The sequence below is a fragment of the Lissotriton vulgaris genome, chromosome 2_2, assembly GCF_964263255.1.
Source record: "Lissotriton vulgaris chromosome 2_2, aLisVul1.2, whole genome shotgun sequence".
NCBI lineage: Eukaryota > Metazoa > Chordata > Amphibia > Caudata > Salamandridae > Lissotriton > Lissotriton vulgaris.
In genome coordinates, this window is record NC_141688.1 from 240,482,467 (window position 1) to 240,508,350 (window position 25,884).

Genomic DNA, 25,884 nt, shown 5'->3' on the forward strand with positions numbered 1-25,884 from the left:
TATGGATGAGGGCGGGTGGCCACTCAGACCATATATCAAAAAAGTGGTATAAGTAACACTTTACGAACAATGGTTAGGCCTAGGGCCTAGAGATTCGCTGGGAGCAGTCAGGACAAGCAATGAAGAAGTCGGGAGTAGCCCACAGGAGACGGGTGCAGCACGGAAAGTGCAGCGCGCACCAATGCACTGTCAATGGTGCGTAAAAGTCAGTTAAAGTGAATAAAAAGATACTTCCGCTGAACCTAGGAACACAAAACTTTAGACACAGACCCTAGAGGTGTGTACCAGTGTAAAGACACCGGCGTTGCAAAGTTACCTCACCCACAGGCCGTGGGTGCACAGGGTCGAAGTGGCGTCGGGTTCTGTCACGCAGGTTCTGGGTGCTTGGAGCTGTTGCAGCTGCAGGCGCTGTGAAGCAGAAGTGTCCGGTGCGATCCAAGGGTGGATCGATGTAGAAAAGTACCTGAAAGCAGAGGGGACAGAGTCTGGGTCACTCAGCAGTGACCAGGGTGGAACCAGGACGGAACCAGGCAATGTCGGGCGCAATCAGGCGGTTGTCGATAGGCTTCTCTCCGCTGTCACGTGGGCTCTGGGGCATCTGCGACGTCCAGGAGCGGGTCACGATCTGTCCCACGTAGGCTCTCGCCGTCAGCACCGTCGGCTTGAAGATTGTAGCAAACAGCACTTGGCAAAAGCAATCCACGCGGAACCGGGAGATTGCTTATCACTCGAACCAGGAGGGTCAGAGTGGGTGCTCCTTTTCACAGGAGCTGGTGCAGATCTGGAGCAACCAGAAAAGCAAGTCGGATTTCAAAGTTCGTCGGCACAGGGGCCACAAGCCAGCTGGCAAGTGACCGGGCCAACGCGTCGAGCGCACACAAGCAGAAGGGCCCCACGCAGCACTCAGCGAGTGTGGAGGGGTGAGCTTTGGTGCAAGTGGAGCTCGGGGCTGGGGCTTCTCAAACCCCGGTGTACAGCTTCGAGGGTCACTCGTGGGCCGCACGGTCAGCGTCTCATGGCCTTTTCAAGATGGCGTGCCCCACGCTTCCGGTCGCCTCCACGGGTCCCAGCTCTGCAGGGACTGTGGATCGGGCAGGTAGAAGGCAGGCAAGCTTGATCTCGTCGATCTCTGTTGCTCGAGTTCCGGCGGGAACTGCAACAAAGCAAGGGTCGAGGGCTGGATGGTGCCTGTTTGCACAGGGTGGTCACTCCTTGACCACAAGGGAGATTCTTCAGTCTTCTCACGTCGTGTAGAAAGTCGAAGGGTCCAGATTTCGTTTCTTATGTTTCTTCAGGATGATCTGAGGTCCGTTGGGACTGCTCCCCCTCTTATTCGAATCTAGGGGGTTGGACATCCTGCTAGGTCCCCTCCTATGGGTGGGACCCAGGAAGGGGGTGGTTACACCCCTCTCCTTTGATCCTGGCCGCGCTGGGACAGGGGCTGGGAGGCCCCAGAACCGGTTTGGCCGGATCCTGCAAGGGGCAGCCTTGTGCTCCCCAGGCAGTGTCTGGTTTCATTGAAACCTCCCTACTCCAATCCACTATCTCCTGTCTGGGGTGGTTTGACACCGCCCTGTGACAGGAAACTCTTTGTCCAGGCCTCCTCTGCCGGGTTTCGGTCAGCAGCAGGAGGTCAGACCCGTGTCTGTGGCAGGGGCATCCATTTTGTGGATCTGAGGCTCATTTTAAATCAACCGCGTTTCAGTAAAGTAACATGTCTTCTCCCTCTAGAAGGGTGGAATGCTATCCCCGTCGCCAGAACTGGTGAGGGGATAGTATTCCAATTCGTATGACACCTTACACGACATGTTTTGATAAAGCCAAACCAAAGTTGCTATATAACCGCGAGGATTATAATGCGCTTAAGAGTATATGGTATGGCGTTATCCCGGATCAGCTTAGGGAGTGGTTCCCGACAGCTGCAGACAGGCCCAGCTCATGCCAGAGCACCATCTCACATAAAACCACGCACTCTGCCTCCAGGATTGATGAGGCCTTCCATAGGAGTGGCTTACAGGCTATATATGTGTCCAGATATAGGTTTAGATATAGGTATACTATATCTAAGCAAGGGGTGATTACACCCACTTGCCCCAGCTGAGTGATCAGCCAGTTGTGTCAATTTAGATAGCCAGCCAGGGGTGGCAAAAGATATGCTGCAGCCCCTGGTAGGCCTTGGATGCACCTATGCCCTGGGCACCTATAGTGCTCTGTACAGGGGCTGATAAGGTGACCCAAGCCAATCTAGTTATGCACCTAGGGTACATGGAATCCATTTTACAGAGAGAGCAGATAGCCTGGGGCCCTGATTAGCAGGGAACCAGGCCAACTAAGTCGAAAACCAGCTAAACACAGGGCAAAAAATCTGGGGTAACCATAGTCAGGTAGCCACCTTCCTACATAACCCCCCCCCAAACGAAAGGAGATAAGGCTATCCTTGGCCAGGTAAGCCTTTATTGCCTGAGTGGCCATATAAGGAAGTACCTGCACTAGCATGGGTACCCCCTGTCTCATGGTCCACTAAGCAGTCCCTCACCCTAGGGGTATTAGAGGGTCTCCACCATAGGGAATCACTACCTTGGGTGTGTTTATGCAAAGTTAAAGGCTGGTTTGGATATGGAGTATTGAAGTGAGGCTCCACTATTTTTGGGCTCAACTTCCTCCAATTATCTTCCACCATATGTGCCTTTCTTTCTTCAACTGAGTTGCACTGAGCTCTCAGGGTCAACCTCTGGCTACCTAAAGCTGGAGGCTGGGTCCCTCTGTTTGGCTTGCTGGAGGGACAGTTCAGGTTTGGGCCCTTTGGGTCCCAGGTTTGGCTGTGCCCAACAGAATCCATCTGTGGGAGGTCCCTAACTGTTTTTAAGGGGGCTCCCTCAGGAGTTTTTAAAGTTTTCACCTTGCTAGGCCTACTAGTTTTGGTGCCCCTAATCTGTTGATGGGGGTGCTTTATTTGACAGGGGGCCCTCTGGGTCTCACTGTCCTTCTTGTCCTCTGCAGCCCTGGGCTGACGAAGGCAAGGTAGAGAGGGGCAGGTTACCTGCTCCAGACTGGATCCCACCTGAGAAGGGTCCACTGCCATCAGAGGCTCTGTCAGGCCAGGCCTAACAACCTCTGGGGCAGTTCCTTCATCAGGGGTAAGATCAGTTCCCTGAGGAGGCTGATCCTGTCCTACTGTCTGGTGAGGGGGAGATTTCTCTTCCTCCTCCATGCTCTCAGTTTGGGTGGAGTGATCCATCATTTCAGGCTTCACAACACACATATCTGTTTGAGTTTGGGCTGTGGCCATCACAGCCCCACCAACCTTTTCAGGAGGAGACTCAGTTTGGGTTTCTGCTGTTATCATAACAGCTTTGCTATTCTGTCTTGGAAGAGCTTCTGGTAAAGATGGGGCAGAGAGTTGCTCAGCCCTACCAACCTTTTCAGGAAGGACATCTTGAATTGGGGCCATAGCCAGTACAGCCCCACTAACCTTTCCATGGGAATTTACCATTCTAGAATGGATTTTCTGTTCAACCTCAGCCCAGGCTGAGATTTCCAAATCATTACCCAGTAGACAGTCTACAGGCAAGTTTGGTGACACTGCCACTCTCTTTGGGCCAATGACACCTCCCCAGCTGAGACTTACTACTGCCATTGGATGATTTGTTTGGATACCATCAATGTTTGTTACCCGGTATGTGGCACCTGGTAAAAGTTGCTTAGAGGGGACTATACAGTCAGCCACCATGGTGATGCTAGCCCCTGTGTCTCTAAAAGCTTCAACCTTCAAACCATTGATGATTGGTTCCTGTCTATATTTGCTCAAGGTATTTGGGCAAACAGAGAAGTTGGCAAACCCCATGCCAGTCTCATAGACAAGATCATTTGGGGATGGAGACCTGGATAGGCCAGGGTCCCCTTGGGCTCCAAAAGTAAACCCACCCAGATTCCTGGGTGTGCTCCCACTTCCTGGGGGATTACTGCTGACAGTAACAGGAGGTGTTGGAGCTGGTTTTGGAGGTATATTTTCTTTATTGCCATTCTTGGGACAACAGCTGTCTGTTTTGTAATGCCCCACCTGTTTACAGGCATGGCAATAAGGTTTTTTCTCTGTTGAAGAAGTGTCTTGGGACCCACCCCCCTTCTTGGAGTTTTGGGGCCCTGGGGAAGTGTTTTCTTTACTTTTATCCCCACCCTTATCTTGAGGCTTGGTAGACTCCTTCTTCTGGTTATTGTCCTGATTCTTAGGCCTAATCCTGGTTCTGACCCACTTATCTGCCCTCTTTCCCAATTCTTGGGGAGAGGTCAAATCTGAGTCTACCAGGTGCTGGTGTAAGAGCTGGTTCTGACAATTACTAAGGATCTGCTCCCTCATAATCAAATTATACAATCCTGTGAAGTCATGTACTTTGCTGCCATTCAGCCAACCCTCCAGAGCCTTAGTTGCACAATCAACAAAATCAGTCCAGTCCTGAGTCTGTGTCTTCTGGGTATCTCTGAACTTTAACCTGTACTGTTCAGTGGTTAAGCCAAACCCATCTATCAGAACACTCTTCAGGACTTTGTAATTGCTAGCATCCTCATGTCTGACAGTGAGGAGCCTATCCCTCCCTTTCTCTGAAAAGGAGTACCATAAGATTGCTGCCCACTGTTCCTCAGGAACCTGCTGTACCATGCAGGCTCTCTCCAGAGCAGTCATCCATTTGTGGATGTCATCCCCTTCCTGATAGGGGGGCACAATCTTTGTCAGGTTTCTACTATCATAGGACCTGGGTTTCTCTTTAGGAATTTTGCTGCCACCAGTGGCATCTAAGCCACACAATTTTTTCTCTCTTGCTAAAGCAAGTTTAGCTTGAGCCAAGGCTACCTCTTCCCTTTCTATTTGGAGTTGGACAGCCCTCATCCTGGCCCTATGCTCTTTTCTCTGGGAGGAAGTCCTTCCTCTTTGAGATTCTCTTGAGGCACTAGAAAGGTGAGAATCCCTTGACAGAGATCTCTCCCTTCTATTACCTGGGAGAATTTGGTTATGAGATCTGGAGTGGTGCTGGCCCCCTCCATTCCCATGTAGGTCCAAGTTGGCCTGGTTAAGCCTGGCAACCTGTACCTGGTTTCCCTGCTGATCCTGATCTTCAGGCTCATCTACATCAGAGCCTTCCTCTTCCTCTTCCTCCTCCTCTTCTTCTGGAAGATTCTCATTCTCAGGGGAGTTTATCCCTTCACCTGAATCTAAGGGAGCCTGACTCACCTTATCTAGATCATCCTTTTCTAGGAGAGCTATTAGGGAAGGAATGGTAGGGCCTCTGCCCTTTTTTAGCCCCCTGGCTGTGCACAAGGCACTCAGGTCTTTGTGGCTAAGGTTGTCATATCTGGATGTTTTCCCTATAGGATCAACTTCTACAGGAGCAGAGCCTGAAGCTCTACCTGTATCAGACATGACTGCTAGTGAGGTGTAAGTGGTGCACTTACCTACACTAAGTGGTTTCCTACTGTACCTTGCTAGTGAGTTGTAGTCAGGGTGTGCTAATCCCTTTAATCTACAACTACTAAGTTCAGTAGAACTTAATATGCTAAGCTTTTGATTTATATGTACCTAGAGGTACTTGATGTGATCTTTCAATTTGATAAAGATTGCAATGGTAAAACAAACAGCAAGCTCAAATCCGCACCGCTGCACACCAATGTGAGAAGTTGGCCTGATAGGTAGTGTTTCCAATTCTGGAACCACTGGTTATCAGTCCAAACAAACCCCAAAGATGTCAGGTTGTAAGTCAACCTTGTAGACAAGCTATCCTAGTGGTAGCATGGACTAAGCAGCCTTAAAGGCTTAACTTAAGAGGTCGTGTTAAGCGAGCTTGTTTTACCACATACAATCCTGTAATCAAATGAAAGGACACCACACAAGTATATATTATAAAAATATATGTATTTATTACTAAATTACTCCCCAGTACTCTTTATGAGGAAAGGGGCACAAGCGTTAAATCAAAAGCACTGTTACACATAGAAAGTTGCACGTTTATGGATGAGGGCGGGTGGCCACTCAGACCATATATCAAAAAAGTGGTATAAGTAACACTTTACGAACAATGGTTAGGCCTAGGGCCTAGAGATTCGCTGGGAGCAGTCAGGACAAGCAATGAAGAAGTCGGGAGTAGCCCACAGGAGACGGGTGCAGCACGGAAAGTGCAGCGCGCACCAATGCACTGTCAATGGTGCGTAAAAGTCAGTTAAAGTGAATAAAAAGATACTTCCGCTGAACCTAGGAACACAAAACTTTAGACACAGACCCTAGAGGTGTGTACCAGTGTAAAGACACCGGCGTTGCAAAGTTACCTCACCCACAGGCCGTGGGTGCACAGGGTCGAAGTGGCGTCGGGTTCTGTCACGCAGGTTCTGGGTGCTTGGAGCTGTTGCAGCTGCAGGCGCTGTGAAGCAGAAGTGTCCGGTGCGATCCAAGGGTGGATCGATGTAGAAAAGTACCTGAAAGCAGAGGGGACAGAGTCTGGGTCACTCAGCAGTGACCAGGGTGGAACCAGGACGGAACCAGGCAATGTCGGGCGCAATCAGGCGGTTGTCGATAGGCTTCTCTCCGCTGTCACGTGGGCTCTGGGGCATCTGCGACGTCCAGGAGCGGGTCACGATCTGTCCCACGTAGGCTCTCGCCGTCAGCACCGTCGGCTTGAAGATTGTAGCAAACAGCACTTGGCAAAAGCAATCCACGCGGAACCGGGAGATTGCTTATCACTCAAACCAGGAGGGTCAGAGTGGGTGCTCCTTTTCACAGGAGCTGGTGCAGATCTGGAGCAACCAGAAAAGCAAGTCGGATTTCAAAGTTCGTCGGCACAGGGGCCACAAGCCAGCTGGCAAGTGACCGGGCCAACGCGTCGAGCGCACACAAGCAGAAGGGCCCCACGCAGCACTCAGCGAGTGTGGAGGGGTGAGCTTTGGTGCAAGTGGAGCTCGGGGCTGGGGCTTCTCAAACCCTGGTGTACAGCTTCGAGGGTCACTCGTGGGCCGCACGGTCAGCGTCTCGTGGCCTTTTCAAGATGGCGTGCCCCACGCTTCCGGTCGCCTCCACGGGTCCCAGCTCTGCAGGGACTGTGGATCGGGCAGGTAGAAGGCAGGCAAGCTTGATCTCGTCGATCTCTGTCGCTCGAGTTCCGGCGGGAACTGCAACAAAGCAAGGGTCGAGGGCTGGATGGTGCCTGTTTGCACAGGGTGGTCACTCCTTGACCACAAGGGAGATTCTTCAGTCTTCTCACGTCGTGTAGAAAGTCGAAGGGTCCAGATTTCGTTTCTTATGTTTCTTCAGGATGATCTGAGGTCCGTTGGGACTGCTCCCCCTCTTATTCGAATCTAGGGGGTTGGACATCCTGCTAGGTCCCCTCCTATGGGTGGGACCCAGGAAGGGGGTGGTTACACCCCTCTCCTTTGATCCTGGCCGCGCTGGGACAGGGGCTGGGAGGCCCCAGAACCGGTTTGGCCGGATCCTGCAAGGGGCAGCCTTGTGCTCCCCAGGCAGTGTCTGGTTTCATTGAAACCTCCCTACTCCAATCCACTATCTCCTGTCTGGGGTGGTTTGACACCGCCCTGTGACAGGAAACTCTTTGTCCAGGCCTCCTCTGCCGGGTTTCGGTCAGCAGCAGGAGGTCAGACCCGTGTCTGTGGCAGGGGCATCCATTTTGTGGATCTGAGGCTCATTTTAAATCAACCGCGTTTCAGTAAAGTAACATGTCTTCTCCCTCTAGAAGGGTGGAATGCTATCCCCGTCGCCAGAACTGGCGAGGGGATAGTATTCCAATTCGTATGACACCTTACACGACATGTTTTGATAAAGCCAAACCAAAGTTGCTATATAACCGCGAGGATTATAATGCGCTTAAGAGCATATGGTATGGCGTTATCCCGGATCAGCTTAGGGAGTGGTTCCCGACAGCTGCAGACAGGCCCAGCTCATGCCAGAGCACCATCTCACATAAAACCACGCACTCTGCCTCCAGGATTGATGAGGCCTTCCATAGGAGTGGCTTACAGGCTATATATGTGTCCAGATATAGGTTTAGATATAGGTATACTATATCTAAGCAAGGGGTGATTACACCCACTTGCCCCAGCTGAGTGATCAGCCAGTTGTGTCAATTTAGATAGCCAGCCAGGGGTGGCAAAAGATATGCTGCAGCCCCTGGTAGGCCTTGGATGCACCTATGCCCTGGGCACCTATAGTGCTCTGTACAGGGGCTGATAAGGTGACCCAAGCCAATCTAGTTATGCACCTAGGGTACATGGAATCCATTTTACAGAGAGAGCAGATAGCCTGGGGCCCTGATTAGCAGGGAACCAGGCCAACTAAGTCGAAAACCAGCTAAACACAGGGCAAAAAATCTGGGGTAACCATAGTCAGGTAGCCACCTTCCTACACCCACCTACTAGGTGGCCCAAGTACACAACCTTGCTCTGCCCTATCTGGCACTTAGTAGCCTTGATAGTCAGGCCTGCCTTCTGCAGGGCCTCCAGAACCTTCTTCAGGTGGATCAGGTGATCCTCCCAGGTGGAGCTAAAGACAGCAATATCATCTAGATATGCTGCGCAAAAGTCATCCAACCCAGCAAGGACTTGGTTCACCAACCTTTGGAAAGTGGCAGGTGCATTCTTCAAACCAAAGGGCATTACCACAAACTGATAATGCCCACTAGGGGTAGAGAATGCTGTTTTGGCTTTTGACTCTTCAGCTAGTCTGATTTGCCAGTAGCCAGCTGTCAAATCAAATGTGCTCAGAAACTTGGCAGAAGCCAATTTATCAATGAGCTCATCTGCTCTTGGAATGGGATGAGCATCTGTCCTAGTGACAGCATTGAGACCTCTGTAGTCCACACAAAACCTCATTTCTCTCTTCCCATCTTTGGTATGAGGTTTTGGCACAAGGACCACTGGGCTAGCCCATGGGCTCTCTGATGGCTCAATCACTCCAAGCTCCAACATCTTTTGCACCTCAGCCTTTATACAATCCCTGACATGGTCAGGTTGCCTGTAGATCTTATTCTTCACAGGCAGATTGTCACCAGTATCCACCTCATGGGTGCACCAGTTAGTCTGACTGGGTGTGAGTGAAAACAAGTGTCTGTGGGCCTGCAACACCTGTCTGCAGTCCACCTGTTGCTGCTCAGTGAGGCTGCCTGCCAAGGCTACTCCATCAACTGAACCATCATCAGGGTTCTGGGAAAGCAGGTCTGGGAGAGGGTCACTCTCTTCCTCCTGTTCCCCATCTGTGGCCATGAGGAGACTCATGTCCTCCCTGTCAACAAATGCTTTCAAACGATTGACATGGAGCACCCTGTGGGGGCTCCTAGGGGTGCCAAAGTCAACCAGGTAGGTGACTTCTCCCTTCTTTTCAATGATAGGGTAGGGTCCAGTCCATTGGTCCTGGAGAGCTGCTGGCCCCACTGGGTCCAACACCCACACCTTCTGCCCTGGCTGGTACTCAACCAGAACAGCCTTTTGGTCATGCCAGGCTTTCTGTAATTCCTGACTGGCCTCAAGGTTTTTGGATGCTCTCTCCATGTATTCAGCCATCCTGGAGCGGAGACCAAGTACATAATCCACAATGTCTAGTTTAGGCTTTTTGAGAGGTAACTCCCATCCTTCCTTCACCAAACTCAATGGACCTCTTACAGGGTGGCCAAACAAAAGTTCAAAAGGGCTGTAGCCAACCCCCTTCTGTGGGACCTCTCTGTAAGCAAAGAGCAAGCAGGGTAAAAGGATGTCCCATTTCCGCCTAAGCTTCTCTGGTAAACCTTTTATCATTCCCTTTAGGGTCTTGTTGAACCTTTCCACAAGCCCATTGCACTGTGGATGGTAGGGTGTGGTAAACTTATAGTTTACTCCACACTCTTTCCACATTGCTTTTAAGTATCCAGACATGAAGTTAGTACCTCTGTCTGAAAGAACCTCCTTTGGAAAGCCCACTCTTGAGAAAACTGCAATGAGGGCTTTTGCCACCACAGGAGCTGTGGTGGTCCTCAGGGGAATTGCTTCTGGGTACCTGGTGGCATGATCCACTACCACCAGTATAAATCTGTGCCCAGATGCTGTTTGAGGATCCATGGGACCCACAATGTCTATTCCAACTCTTTCAAAGGGTACCCCCACCACAGGTAGTGGTATCAGGGGGGCCTTTGTTGTGCCACCTGACTTACCACTGGCTTGGCAAGTGACACAGGAGCGACAAAACTCCTTGACATTTTCTGACATGTGAGGCCAGTGAAAGTGTGGAACAAGCCTGTCCCAAGTCTTATTCTGGCCTAAGTGTCCTGCAAGGGGAATATCATGGGCCAAGGTAAGAAGGAAGCCCCTAAACTTCAAAGGTATAACCAACCTCCTGGTTGTGCCAGGCTTGGGGTCTCTAGCCTCTGAATAAAGGAGTCCTTCATCCCAATACACTTTATGGGTACCTTGAGCATTCCCTGCAGCCTCAGCAGCAGCTTGCTGTCTGAGGGGTTCAAGTGAAGGGCAATCTAATTGGGCCTGCCCCAGGTCTGCCCTTGAGGGTCCCCCTGTCCCCAGAAACTCAACCTGATCAGGTTCAAGCTCCTCTGAGACAGTCTCCTCTTGGACTGCAGAATCAGTTTCCTGTGAAACTTGATCCTCAACCTGGGGCAAGTGGGAAGGCACAGCCTTAACCCTCTTGCTCCTTCTCTTGGGTTGTGGTTGGTCTATTGTTTCAAGATCCACCACTGGTTCAGGAAGGCACTTCTTAGCCTGAGACCTTGTCACTGCAAGGCATGAGCTGAAATCCCTAGCATTTCTGCATGAGTCCTGTACTCCACTTCTGACCAAACTGAGCTTTCAAGATCATTGCCTAACAGACAGTCTACTGGGAGGTCTGCACTCACAACAACTTTCTTTAGGCCATCTACCCCTCCCCAGGAGAAGTTCACAACAGCCACACTATGGGAAGTAGTGGAGTTGCTTGCATTGGTCACTAGGTAACTTTCACCTAGTACAATTTGTCCAGGGTCCACAAAGCCAGGTGCCACCATTGTGACACTGGCACAAGTGTCCCTGTAGGCCTGAGCCAGTTTCTCATTAATTAAGGGAGTCTGCCTATATTTGCCCAGGTTACTGGGGCTTACTGCAGTGGGCAAAGATAAGTCCACATCATATAGGAGAACTGCCTGTGTGGGGATTCTGACTAGGCCAGATTCCACCTCAGTACCCAGGGTCAACCCTACTAAACCCTTTGGCTGTGTACCACCACTGCTGACTGTACTAGGGGGTGCAGTTGCTTTAGGAGCTGCAGTGGTGGGGACTGGATTTTTCTTAGTGCATTCACTGCCCCAGTGTGAAACTGATTTGCAGGTATTACACCAAGGTTTCTTTGGGCCATCATTCTTCTTTTTCTTGTTTCCATTTTGGGAACCCCCCTCCTTATTGCTAGTTTGGGGGCCTGAAGACTTCTGGTCCTTTTCTTTATCTTTCTGATTCCCACCCTTCTGGTCTGTTTTCTTCTGGTCACCTTGGTTCTGGTTTTTCTGCTTAATCCTTGTTCTGACCCATTTGTCTGCCTTCTTTCCCAATTCTTGGGGAGAGGTCAAATCAGAGTCAACAAGGTATTGATGCAACAGCTGGTTCTGACAGTTATTAAGGATCTGTTCTCTCATCATAAGATTGTACAATCCTGTATAGTCTGAAACTTTACTTCCCTGCAGCCAACCCTCCAGAGCCTTAGTGGCACAGTCTACAAAATCAGTCCAGTCCTGAGTCTGTGCTTTTTGGGTATCTCTGAACAACAACCTGTATTGCTCAGTGGTTAGGCCAAACCCTTCAATAAGAGCACTCTTCAGAACAGAGTAGTTTTTGGCATCCTCAGGTCTAACAGTGAGGAGCCTGTCCCTCCCTTTCTCAGAAAAGGAGTACCATAAAATTGCTGCCCACTGATCCTCAGGGACCTGCTGTACCATGCAGGCCCTCTCAAGAGCAGTCATCCATTTGTGGATATCATCCCCTTCCTTGTAGGGGGGCACAATTTTTGTCAGGTTTCTATTGTCATAGGCCCTGTCTTTTTCTTTAGGAACTTTGCTGCCACCAGTGGCATCTAAGCCACACAATTTTCTCTCTCTTGCTGAAGCAAGTTTAGCTTGAGCCAAGGCTACCTCTTCCCTTTCTATTTGGAGTTGGACAGCCCTCATCCTGGCCCTATGCTCTTTTCTCTGGGAGGAAGTCATTCCTCTTTGAGATTCTCTTGAGGCACTAGAAAGGTGAGAGTCCCTTGACAGAGATCTCTCCCTTCTATTACCTGGGAGAATTTGGTTATGAGATCTGGAGTGGTGCTGGCCCCCTCCATTCCCATGTAGGTCCAAGTTGGCCTGGTTAAGCCTGGCAACCTGTACCTGGTTTCCCACCTGATCCTGATCTTCAGGCTCTTCTACATCAGAGCCTTCCTCTTCTTCTTCCTCCTCCACTACATCATCTTGAAGATCCTCATTCTCAGGGGAGTTTATCCCTTCCTCGGTTTCTAAGGGAGTCTGACTCACCTTGTTTAGGTCATCCTTTTCTAGGAGAGCTACTAGGGAAGGAATGGTAGGGCCTCTGCCCTTTTTTAGCCCCCTGGCTGTGCACAAGGCACTCAGGTCTTTGTGGCTAAGGTTGTCATATCTGGATGTTGTCCCTATAGGATCAACTATTACAGGAGCAGAGCCTGAAGCTCTATCTGTATCAGACATGACTGCTAGTGAGGTGTAAGTGGTGCACTTACCTACACTAAGTGGTTTCCTACTGTACCTTGCTAGTGAGTTGTAGTCAGGGTGTGCTAATCCCTTTAATCTACAACTACTAAGTTCAGTAGAACTTAATATGCTAAGCTTTTGATTTATATGTACCTAGAGGTACTTGATGTGATCTTTCAATTTGATAAAGATTGCAATGGTAAAACAAACAGCAAGCTCAAATCCGCACCGCTGCACACCAATGTGAGAAGTTGGCCTGATAGGTAGTGTTTCCAATTCTGGAACCACTGGTTATCAGTCCAAACAAACCCCAAAGATGTCAGGTTGTAAGTCAACCTTGTAGACAAGCTATCCTAGTGGTAGCATGGACTAAGCAGCCTTAAAGGCTTAACTTAAGAGGTCGTGTTAAGCGAGCTGTTTTACCACATACAATCCTGTAATCAAATGAAAGGACACCACACAAGTATATATTATAAAAATATATGTATTTATTTCTAAATTATTCCCCAGTACTCTTTATGAGGAAAGGGGCACAAGCGTTAAATCAAAAGCACTGTTAAACATATAAAGTTGCACGTTTATGGATGAGGGCGGGTGGCCACTCAGACCATATATCAAAAAAGTGGTATAAGTAACACTTTACGAACAATGGTTAGGCCTAGGGCCTAGAGATTCGCTGGGAGCAGTCAGGACAAGCAATGAAGAAGTCGGGAGTAGCCCACAGGAGACGGGTGCAGCACGGAAAGTGCGGCGCGCACCAATGCACTGTCAATGGTGCGTAAAAGTCAATTAAAGTGAATAAAAAGATACTTCCGCTGAACCTAGGAACACAAAACTTTAGACACAGACCCTAGAGGTGTGTACCAGTGTGGGAACACCGGCGTTGCAATGTTACCTCACCCACAGGCCGTGGGTGCACAGGGTCGAAGTGGCGTCGGGTTCTGTCACGCAGGTTCTTGGTGCTTGAAGCTGTTGCAGCTGCAGGCGCTGTGAAGCAGAAGTGTCCGGTGCGATCCAAGGGTGGATCGATGTAGAAAAGTACCTGAAAGCAGAGGGGGCAGAGTCTAGGTCACTCAGCAGTGACCAGGGTGGAACCAGGACGGAACCAGGCAATGTCGGGCGCAATCAGGCAGTTGTCGATAGGCTTCTCTCCGCTGTCACGTGGGCTCTGGGGCATCTGCGACGTCCAGGAGCGGGTCACGATCTGTCCCACGTAGGCTCTCGCCGTCAGCACCGTCGGCTTGAAGATTGTAGCAAACAGCACTTGGCAAAAGCAATCCACGCGGAACCGGGAGATTGCTTATCACTCGAACCAGGAGGGTCAGAGTGGGTGCTCCTTTTTACAGGAGCTGGTGCAGATCTGGAGCAACCAGAAAAGCAAGTCGGATTTCAAAGTTCGTCGGCACAGGGGCCACAAGCCAGCTGGCAAGTGACCGGGCCAACGCGTCGAGCGCACACAAGCAGAAGGGCCCCACGCAGCACTCAGCGAGTGTGGAGGGGTGAGCTTTGGTGCAAGTGGAGCTCGGGGCTGGGGCTTCTCAAACCCTGGTGTACAGCTTCGAGGGTCACTCGGGGGCCGCACGGTCAGCGTCTCGTGGCCTTTTCAAGATGGCGTGCCCCACGCTTCCGGTCGCCTCCACGGGTCTCAGCTCTGCAGGGACTGTGGATCGGGCAGGTAGAAGGCAGGCAAGCTTGATCTCGTCGATCTCTGTCGCTCGAGTTCCGGCGGGAACTGCAACAAAGCAAGGGTCGAGGGCTGGATGGTGCCTGTTTGCACAGGGTGGTCACTCCTTGACCACAAGGGAGATTCTTCAGTCTTCTCACGTCGTGTAGAAAGTCGAAGGGTCCAGATTTCGTTTCTTATGTTTCTTCAGGATGATCTGAGGTCCGTTGGGACTGCTCCCCCTCTTATTCGAATCTAGGGGGTTGGACATCCTGCTAGGTCCCCTCCTATGGGTGGGACCCAGGAAGGGGGTGGTTACACCCCTCTCCTTTGATCCTGGCCGCGCTGGGACAGGGGCTGGGAGGCCCCAGAACCGGTTTGGCCGGATCCTGCAAGGGGCAGCCTTGTGCTCCCCAGGCAGTGTCTGGTTTCATTGAAACCTCCCTACTCCAATCCACTATCTCCTGTCTGGGGTGGTTTGACACCGCCCTGTGACAGGAAACTCTTTGTCCAGGCCTCCTCTGCCGGGTTTCGGTCAGCAGCAGGAGGTCAGACCCGTGTCTGTGGCAGGGGCATCCATTTTGTGGATCTGAGGCTCGTTTTAAATCAACCGCGCTTCAGTAAAGTAACATGTCTTCTCCCTCTTGAAGGGTGGAATGCTATCCCCGTCGCCAGAACTGGCGAGGGGATAGTATTCCAATTCGTATGACACCTTACACGACATGTTTTGATAAAGCCAAACCAAAGTTGCTATATAACCGCGAGGATTATAATGCGCTTAAGAGTATATGGTATGGCATTATCCCGGATCAGCTTAGGGAGTTGTTCCCGACAGCTGCAGACAGGCTCAGCTCATGCCAGAGCACCATCTCACATAAAACCACGCACTCTGCCTCCAGGATTGATGAGGCCTTCCATAGGAGTGGCTTACAGGCTATATATGTGTCCAGATATAGGTTTAGATATAGGTATACTATATCTAAGCAAGGGGTGATTACACCCACTTGCCCCAGCTGAGTGATCAGCCAGTTGTGTCAATTTAAGAACCAGCCAGGGGTGGCAAAAGCTATGCTTCAGCCCCTGGTAGGCCTTGGTGGCACCTATGCCCTGGGCACCTATAGTGCATGGTACAGGGGCTGACAAGGAGTCCATTTCCAATTGTGGTATGTACCTATAGCACATGTATTACAAATTTAGAGAGAGAACAGCAGGCTGGGGGTCTGATTAGCAGGCCCACAGCCTCAGTAAGTCGAAAACCAGTGAAGCAAAAAGCAAAAATTGGGGTGACCATAGGATAGCAGACCCTACTCTCCTACACCACCCCTGGCTGGCTATCTAAAATTGACACAACTGGCTGATCACTCAGCTGGGGCAAGGTGGTGTAATCACCCCTTGCTTAGATATAGTATGCCTATATCTAAACCTATCTGGATACATATAAACCTGTGAGCCACTCCTATGGCAGGCCTTAACAATCCTGAAGGCAGAGTGCGTGGTTTAATGTGAGATGGTGCTCTAGCATGAGCTGAGCCTGTCTGCAGCTGTCGGGACCAATTCCCTTAGCTGTTCCGGGATAATGCCAAACCATATACTATTAAGTGCATTATAATCCTCGCGGTTATATGTCAACTTTGGTTTGGCTTTATCAAAACATGTCGTGTAAGGTGTCATACGATTTGGAATACTACCCCCTTGCCAGTCCTGGCGACGGGGGTAGCATTCCACCCCTCTAGAGGGGACGACATGTTACTTTTGCTAAAACGCGGTTGATTTTTAAAAGAGCCTCAGATCCACAAAATGGATGCTTCTGCCACAGACACATGTCTGACCTCCTGCTGCTGACCGAAACTCAGCAGAGGAGGCCTGGACAAAGGATTTCCTGTCACAGGGAGGTGTGACACCACCCCAGACAGGAGATAGTGGATTGTAGCAGGGAGGTTTGAATGAAACCAGACAGTGCCTGGGGAGCACAAGGCTTCCCCTTGCATAATCCGGTCAAACCGGTTCTGGGGCAGCCCAGCCCCAGCTCCAGTGAGACCTGGACAAAGGAAAGGGAGTGTAACCACCCCCCTTCCTGGTCCCACCCATAGGGGAGGGACCTAGCAGGAGATCCACCCCTCAGATTGGAATAAGAGGGGGAGCAGTGCCAATGCAACTCAGATCATCCTGAAATCAACTTTAAACTAAGAAGACGACTGGACTTCGACTTTCTGATGAATAGAAGACTGAAGAGCATCTCCCTTGTGGCCTAGGAGGGGCCACCCTGTGAACACAGGCATCACCCAGCACCTCGACATCTGCTTTGCCGCCGCCTCCCGCCGGAGCCCGAGTGCAGAGCCTGACAAGACCCAGCTTCCCAGACTTCTCCCAGCCCGATCCACAGTCCCTGCAAAGAAGGGACCCGTGGAGGCACCGAGAGACGTGGGAGCGGCCATCTTGAAAGACCCCCGAGACGCTGACTGCGCAGCACCCGAGGCACCCTCGACTCTGAGCTTTGGGGTTTGAGAAGCCCCACAACCGAGCAGCATTTGCACCAAAGATCAGCCCTCCAGCATCTCCACGATCTGCGTGGGGCCCTTTTGCTTTTTGCCACTCGACTCGCCATCCCGGCCGCTTGTCACGTGGTCAGCGGCCATCTTGGCGACAAAACCTACGATTTACACTGTGGGTCCGGTTGCTCCAGACCTGCCCTCGCTCCTGTAGAAAGGAGTACCCGCTCTGACCTTGCTGGTCCGAGTAATAGGCCTTTTTCACTTTCCCCGTGGCTTGCGTTAGCCAAGGCTTGTTTGCTTCAATCGAGTTGCCGACACCGCCATCAGCTAGAGCCTTCGAGGGACAGCTCGTGATCGACTCCTGGACGTCCTTGACCTCTTCGTGTCCACGTGGCTGCAGAGAGAAGCAACCCCTGATCACCTGTTTGCACCCGACTTTGCCTGGTTCCAATCTGGTTCCACGGTGGTCACTGGTCAGTGACTTTGAACATTGTCCCCTCTGCTTTCAGGTCTTCACCACTTCAGATCCACCCTTGGATCCACCGGACACTTCTGCTTCACCTCGCCTGCAGCTGCAACAGCTTCAAGCACCAAGAGCCTGCGTGTCAAAACTCGACGCCACTTCGACCCTGTGCACCCACGGCCTGTGGGTGAGGTAACATTGCAACGCCGGTGTTCCCACACTGGTACACACCTCTAGGGTCTGTGTCTAAAGTTTTGTTCCCCTAGGTTCAGTGGAAGTATCTTTTAACTCACTTTAACTAACTTTTACGCACCATTGACATTGCATTGGTGCGCGCCGCACTTTCCGTGCCGCACCCGTCTCCTGTGGGCTACTCCCGACTTCATCATTGCTAGTCCTGACTGCTCCCAGCGAATCTCTAGGCCCTAGGCCTAACCATTGTTCGATAAGTGTTCCTTATACCACTTTTTTAATATATGGTCTGAGTGGCCACCCGCCCTCATCCATAATTGTGCAACTTTATATGTGTAACAGTGCTTTTTGATTTAACGCTTGTGCCCCTTTCCTCATAAAGAGTACTGGGGAGTAATTTAGAAATAAATACATATATTTTTATAATATATACTTGTGTGGTGTCCTTTCATTTGATTACAGGATTGTATGTGGTAAAACAGCTCGCTTAACACGACCTCTTAAGTTAAGCCTTTAAGGCTGCTTAGTCCATGCTACCACTAGGATAGCTTGTCTAACAAGGTTGACTTACAACCAGACATCTTTGGGGTTTGTTTGGACTGATACCCAGTGGTTCCAGAATTGGAAACACTACATATCAGGCCAACTTCTCACATTGGTGTGCAGCGGTGCGGATTTGAGCTTGCTGTTTGTTTTACCATTGCAATCTTTATCAAATTGAAAGATCACATCAAGTACCTCTAGGTACATATAAATCAAAAGCTTAGCATATTAAGTTCTACTGAACTTAGTAGTTGTAGATTAAAGGGATAAGCACACCCTGACTACAACTCACTAGCAAGGTACAGTAGGAAACCACTTAGTGTAGGTAAGTGCATCACTTACACCTCACTAGCAGTCATGTCTGATACAGGTAGAGCCTCAGGCTCTGCTCCTGTAATAGTTGATCCTATAGGGACAACATCCAGATATGACAACCTTAGCCACAAAGACCTGAGTGCCTTGTGCACAGCCAGGGGGCTAAAAAAGGGCAGAGGCCCTACCATTCCTTCCCTAATAGCTATCCTAGAAAAGGATGACTTAGATAAGGTGAGTCAGGCTCCCTTAGATTCAGGTGAAGGGATACACTCCCCTGAGAATGAGAATCTTCCAGAAGAAGAAGAGGAGGAGGAAGAGGAAGAGGAAGAGGAAGGCTCTGATTTAGAAGAGCCTGAAGATCAGGATCAGAGGGGAAACCAGGTACAGGTTGCCAGGCTTAACCAGGCCAACTTGGACCTACATGAGAATGGAGAGGGCCAGCACCACTCCAGATCTCATAACCAAATTCTCCCAGGCAACAGGAGGGTGAGATCTCCATCAGGGGACTCTCATCTTTCTAGTGCCTCAAGAGAATCTCAAAGAGGGATGACTTCCTCCCAGAGAAAAGAGCATAGGGCCAGGATGAGGGCTGTCCAACTCCAAATAGAAAGGGAAGAGGTAGCCTTGGCTCAAGCTAAACTTGCTTTAGCAAGAGAAAGAAAATTGTGTGGCTTAGATGCCACTGGTGGCAGCAAAGTTCCTAAAGAGAAACCCAGGTCCTATGATAGTAGAAACCTGACAAAGATTGTGCCCCCCTATCAGGAAGGGGATGACATCCACAAATGGATGACTGCTCTGGAGAGAGCCTGCATGGTACAGCAGGTTCCTGAGGAACAGTGGGCAGCAATCTTATGGTACTCCTTTTCAGAGAAAGGGAGAGATAGGCTCCTCACTGTCAGACATGAGGATGCCAGCAATTACAAAGTCCTGAAGAGTGTCCTAATAGATGGGTTTGGCTTAACCACTGAACAGTACAGGTTAAAGTTCAGAGACACCCAGAAGACACAGACTCAGGACTGGACTGATTTTGTTGATTGTGCAACTAAGGCTCTGGAGGGTTGGCTAAATGGCAGCAAAGTACATGACTTCACAGGATTGTATAATTTGATTATGAGGGAGCAGATCCTAAGTAATTGTCAGAACCAGCTCTTACACCAGCACCTGGTGGACTCAGATTTGACCTCTCCCCAAGAATTGGGAAAGAGGGCAGATAAGTGGGTCAGAACCAGGATTAGGCCTAAGAATCAGGACAATAACCAGAAGAAGGAGTCTACCAAGCCTCAAGATAAGGGTGGGGATAAAAGTAAAGAAAACACTTCCCCAGGGCCCCAAAACTCCAAGAAGGGGGGTGGGTCCCAAGACACTTCATCAACTGACAAAAAGCCTTATTGTCATGCCTGTAAACAGGTTGGGCATTACAAAACAGACAGCTGTTGTCCCAAGAATGGCAATAAAGAAAACATACCTCCAAAGCCAGCTCCAACACCTCCTGTTACTGTCAGCAGTAATCCCCCAGGAAGTGGGAGCACACCCAGGAATCTGGGTGGGTTTACTTTTGGAGCCCAAGGGGACCCTGGCCTATCCAGGTCCCCATCCCCACATGATCTTGTTTATGAGACTGGGATGGGGTTTGCCAACTTCTCAGTTTGCCCAAATACCTTGAGCAAATATAGACAAGAACCCATCATCAATGGTTTGAAAGTTGAAGCTTTTAGAGACACAGGGGCTAGCATCACCATGGTGGCTGACTGTATAGTCCCCTCTAAGCAACTTTTACCAGGTGCCACATACCAGGTAACAAACATTGATGGCATCCAAACCAATCATCCCATGGCAGTAGTAAGTCTCAGCTGGGGAGGTGTCATTGGCCCAAAGAGAGTGGCAGTGTCACCAAACTTGCCTGTAGACTGTCTACTGGGTAATGATTTGGAAATCTCAGCCTGGGCTGAGGTTGAACAGGAAATCCATTCTAGAATGGTAAATTCCAATGGAAAGGTTAGTGGGGCTGTACTGGCTATAGCCCCAATTCTAGATGTCCTTCCTGACAAGGTTGGTAGGGCTGAGCAACTCTCTGCCCCATCTTTACCAGAAGCTCTTCCAAACCAGAATAGCAAAGCTGTTATGATAACAGCAGAAACCCAAACTGAGTCTCCTCCTGAAAAGGTTGGTGGGGCTGTGATGGCCACAGCCCAAACTCAAACAGATATGTGTGTTGTGAAGCCTGAAATGATGGATCACTCCACCCAAACTGAGAGCATGGAGGAGGAAGAGAAATCTCCCCCTCACCAGACAGTAGGACAGGATCAGCCTCCTCAGGGAACCGATCTTACCCCTGATGAAGGAACTGCCCCAGAGGTTGTTAGGCCTGGCCTGACAGAGCCTCTGATGGCAGTGGACCCTTCTCAGGTGGGATCCAGTCTGGAGCAGGTAACCTGCCCCTCTCTACCTTGCCTTAGTCAGCCCAGGGCTGCAGAGGACAAGAAGGACAGTGAGACCCAGAGGGCCCCCTGTCAAATAAAGCACCCCCATCAACAGATTAGGGGCACCAAAACTAGTAGCCCTAGTAAGGTGAAAACTTTAAAAACTCCTGAGGGAGCCCCCTTAAAAGTAGTTAGGGACCTCTCACAGATGGATTCTGTTGGGCACAGCCAAACCTGGGACCCAAAGGGCCCAAACCTGAACTGTCCCTCCAGCAAGCCAAACAGAGGGACCCAGCCTCCAGCTGTAGGTAGCCAGAGGTTGACCCTGAGAGCTCAGTGCAACTCAGTTGAAGAAAGAAAGGCACATATGGTGGAAGATAATTGGAGGAAGTTGAGCCCAAAAATAGTGGAGCCTCACTTCAATACTCCATATCCAAACCCGCCTTTAACTTTGCATAAACACACCCAAGGTAGTGATTCCCTATGGTGGAGACCCTCTAATACCCCTAGGGTGAGGGACTGCTTAGTGGACCATGAGACAGGGGGTACCCATGCTAGTGCAGGTACTTCCTTATATGGCCACTCAGGCAATATAGGCTTACCTGGCCAAGGATAGCCTTATCTCCTTTCGTTTGGGGGGGGGGTTATGTAGGAAGGTGGCTACCTGACTATGGTTACCCCAGATTTTTTGCCCTGTGTTTAGCTGGTTTTCGACTTAGTTGGCCTGGTTCCCTGCTAATCAGGGCCCCAGGCTATCTGCTCTCTCTGTAAAATGGATTCCATGTACCCTAGGTGCATAACTAGATTGGCTTGGGTCACCTTATCAGCCCCTGTACAGCGCACTATAGGTGCCCAGGGCATAGGTGCATCCAAGGCCTACCAGGGGCTGCAGCATATCTTTTGCCACCCCTGGCTGGCTATCTAAAATTGACACAACTGGCTGATCACTCAGCTGGGGCAAGGCGGTGTAATCACCCCTTGCTTAGATATAGTATGCCTATATCTAAACCAATCTGGACACATATAAACCTGTGAGCCACTCTTATGGCAGGCCTTAACAATCCTGAAGGCAGAGTGCGTGGTTTAATGTGAGATGGTGCTCTAGCATGAGCTGAGCCTGTCTGCAGCTGTCGGGACCAATTCCCTTAGCTGTTCCGGGATAATGCCAAACCATATACTATTAAGTGCATTATAATCCTCGCGGTTATATGTCAACTTTGGTTTGGCTTTATCAAAACATGTCGTGTAAGGTGTCATACGATTTGGAATACTACCCCCTTGCCAGTCCTGGCAACGGGGGTAGCATTCCACCCCTCTAGAGGGGACGACATGTTACTTTTGCTAAAACGCGGTTGATTTTTAAAAGAGCCTCAGATCCACAAAATGGATGCTTCTGCCACAGACACATGTCTGACCTCCTGCTGCTGACCGAAACTCAGCAGAGGAGGCCTGGACAAAGGATTTCCTGTCACAGGGAGGTGTGACACCACCCCAGACAGGAGATAGTGGATTGTAGCAGGGAGGTTTGAATGAAACCAGACAGTGCCTGGGGAGCACAAGGCTTCCCCTTGCATAATCCGGTCAAACCGGTTCTGGGGCAGCCCAGCCCCAGCTCCAGTGAGACCTGGACAAAGGAAAGGGAGTGTAACCACCCCCCTTCCTGGTCCCACCCATAGGGGAGGGACCTAGCAGGAGATCCACCCCTCAGATTGGAATAAGAGGGGGAGCAGTGCCAATGCAACTCAGATCATCCTGAAATCAACTTTAAACTAAGAAGACGACTGGACTTCGACTTTCTGATGAAAAGAAGACTGAAGAGCATCTCCCTTGTGGCCTAGGAGGGGCCACCCTGTGAACACAGGCATCACCCAGCACCTCGACATCTGCTTTGCCGCCACCTCCCGCCGGAGCCCGAGTGCAGAGCCTGACAAGACTCAGCTTCCTAGACTTCTCCCAGCCCGATCCACAGTCCCTGCAAAGAAGGGACCCGTGGAGGCACCGAGAGACGTGGGAGCGGCCATCTTGAAAGACCCCCGAGACGCTGACTGCGCAGCACCCGAGGCACCCTCGACTCTGTGCTTTGGGGTTTGAGAAGCCCCACAACCGAGCAGCATTTGCACCAAAGATCAGCCCTCCAGCATCTCCACGATCTGCGTGGGGCCCTTTTGCTTTTTGCCACTCGACTCGCCATCCCGGCCGCTTGTCACGTGGTCAGCGGCCATCTTGGCGACGAAACCTACGATTTACACTGTGGGTCCGGTTGCTCCAGACCTGCCCTCGCTCCTGTAGAAAGGAGTACCCGCTCTGACCTTGCTGGTCCGAGTAATAAGCCTTTTTCGCTTTCCCCGTGGCTTGCGTTAGCCAAGGCTTGTTTGCTTCAATCGAGTTGCCGACACCGCCATCAGCTAGAGCCTTCGAGGGACAGCTCGTGATCGACTCCTGGACGTCCTTGACCTCTTCGTGTCCACGTGGCTGCTGAGAGAAGCAACCCCTGATCACCTGTTTGCACCCGACTTTGCCTGGTTCCAATCTGGTTCCACGGTGGTCACTGGTCAGTGACTTTGAACATTGTCCCCTCTGCTTTCAGGTCTTCACCACTTCAGATCCACCCTTGGATCCACCGGACACTTCTGCTTCACCTCGCCTGCAGCTGCAACAGCTTCAAGCACCAAGAGCCTGCGTGTCAAAACTCGACGCCACTTCGACCCTGTGCACCCACGGCCTGTGGGTGAGGTAACATTGCAACGCCGGTGTTCCCACACTGGTACACACCTCTAGGGTCTGTGTCTAAAGTTTTGTTCCCCTAGGTTCAGTGGAAGTATCTTTTAACTCACTTTAACTAACTTTTACGCACCATTGACATTGCATTGGTGCGCGCCGCACTTTCCGTGCCGCACCCGTCTCCTGTGGGCTACTCCCGACTTCATCATTGCTAGTCCTGACTGCTCCCAGCGAATCTCTAGGCCCTAGGCCTAACCATTGTTCGATAAGTGTTCCTTATACCACTTTTTTAATATATGGTCTGAGTGGCCACCCGCCCTCATCCATAATTGTGCAACTTTATATGTGTAACAGTGCTTTTTGATTTAACGCTTGTGCCCCTTTCCTCATAAAGAGTACTGGGGAGTAATTTAGAAATAAATACATATATTTTTATAATATATACCTGTGTGGTGTCCTTTCATTTGATTACAGGATTGTATGTGGTAAAACAGCTCGCTTGACACGACCTCTTAAGTTAAGCCTTTAAGGCTGCTTAGTCCATGCTACCACTAGGATAGCTTGTCTAACAAGGTTGACTTACAACCAGACATCTTTGGGGTTTGTTTGGACTGATACCCAGTGGTTCCAGAATTGGAAACACTACATATCAGGCCAACTTCTCACACTTAGTAATTGTCAGAACCAGCTCTTACACCAGCACCTGGTGGACTCAGATTTGACCTCTCCCCAAGAATTGGGAAAGAGGGCAGATAAGTGGGTCAGAACCAGGATTAGGCCTAAGAATCAGGACAATAACCAGAAGAAGGAGTCTACCAAGCCTCAAGATAAGGGTGGGGATAAAAGTAAAGAAAACACTTCCCCAGGGCCCCAAAACTCCAAGAAGGGGGGTGGGTCCCAAGACACTTCTTCAACAGAGAAAAAGCCTTATTGCCATGCCTGTAAACAGGTTGGGCATTACAAAACAGACAGCTGTTGTCCCAAGAATGGCAATAAAGAAAACATACCTCCAAAGCCAGCTCCAACACCTCCTGTTACTGTCAGCAGTAATCCCCCAGGAAGTGGGAGCACACCCAGGAATCTGGGTGGGTTTACTTTTGGAGCCCAAGGGGACCCTGGCCTATCCAGGTCTCCATCCCCAAATGATCTTGTCTATGAGACTGGCATGGGGTTTGCCAACTTCTCTGTTTGCCCAAATACCTTGAGCAAATATAGACAGGAACCCATCATCAATGGTTTGAAAGTTGAAGCTTTTAGAGACACAGGGGCTAGCATCACCATGGTGGCTGACTGTATAGTCCCCTCTAAGCAACTTTTACCAGGTGCCACATACCAGGTAACAAACATTGATGGCATCCAAACCAATCATCCCATGGCAGTAGTAAGTCTCAGCTGGGGAGGTGTCATTGGCCCAAAGAGAGTGGCAGTGTCACCAAACTTGCCTGTATACTGTCTACTGGGTAATGATTTGGAAATCTCAGCCTGGGCTGAGGTTGAACAGGAAATCCATTCTAGAATGGTAAATTCCAATGGAAAGGTTAGTGGGGCTGTACTGGCTATAGCCCCAATTCAAGATGTCCTTCCTGAAAAGGTTGGTAGGGCTGAGCAACTCTCTGCCCCATCTTTACCAGAAGCTCTTCCAAACCAGAATAGCAAAGCTGTTATGATAACAGCAGAAACCCAAACTGAGTCTCCTCCTGAAAAGGTTGGTGGGGCTGTGATGGCCACAGCCCAAACTCAAACAGATACGGTTGTTGTGAAGCCTGAAATGATGGATCACTCCACCCAAACTGAGAGCATGGAGGAGGAAGATAAATCTTCCCCTCACCAGACATTAGGACAGGATCAGCCTCCTCAGGGAACTGATCTTACCCCTGATGAAGGAACTGCCCCAGAGGTTGTTAGGCCTGGCCTGACAGAGCCCCTGATGGCAGTGGACCCTTCTCAGGTGGGATCCAGTCTGGAGCAGGTAACCTGCCCCTCTCTACCTTGCCTTAGTCAGCCCAGGGCTGCAGAGGACAAGAAGGACAGTGAGACCCAGAGGGCCCCCTGTCAAATAAAGCACTCCCATCAACAGATTAGGGGCACCAAAACTAGTAGGCCTAGTAAGGTGAAAACTTTAAAAACTCCTGAGGGAGCCCCCTTAAAAACAGTTAGGGACCTCCCACAGATGGATTCTGTTGGGCACAGCCAAACCTGGGACCCAAAGGGCCCAACCCTGAACTGTCCCTCCAGCAAGCCAAACAGAGGGACCCAGCCTCCAGCTTTAGGTAGCCAGAGGTTGACCCTGAGAGCTCAGTGCAACTCAGTTGAAGAAAGAAAGGCACATATGGTGGAAGATAATTGGAGGAAGTTGAGCCCAAAAATAGTG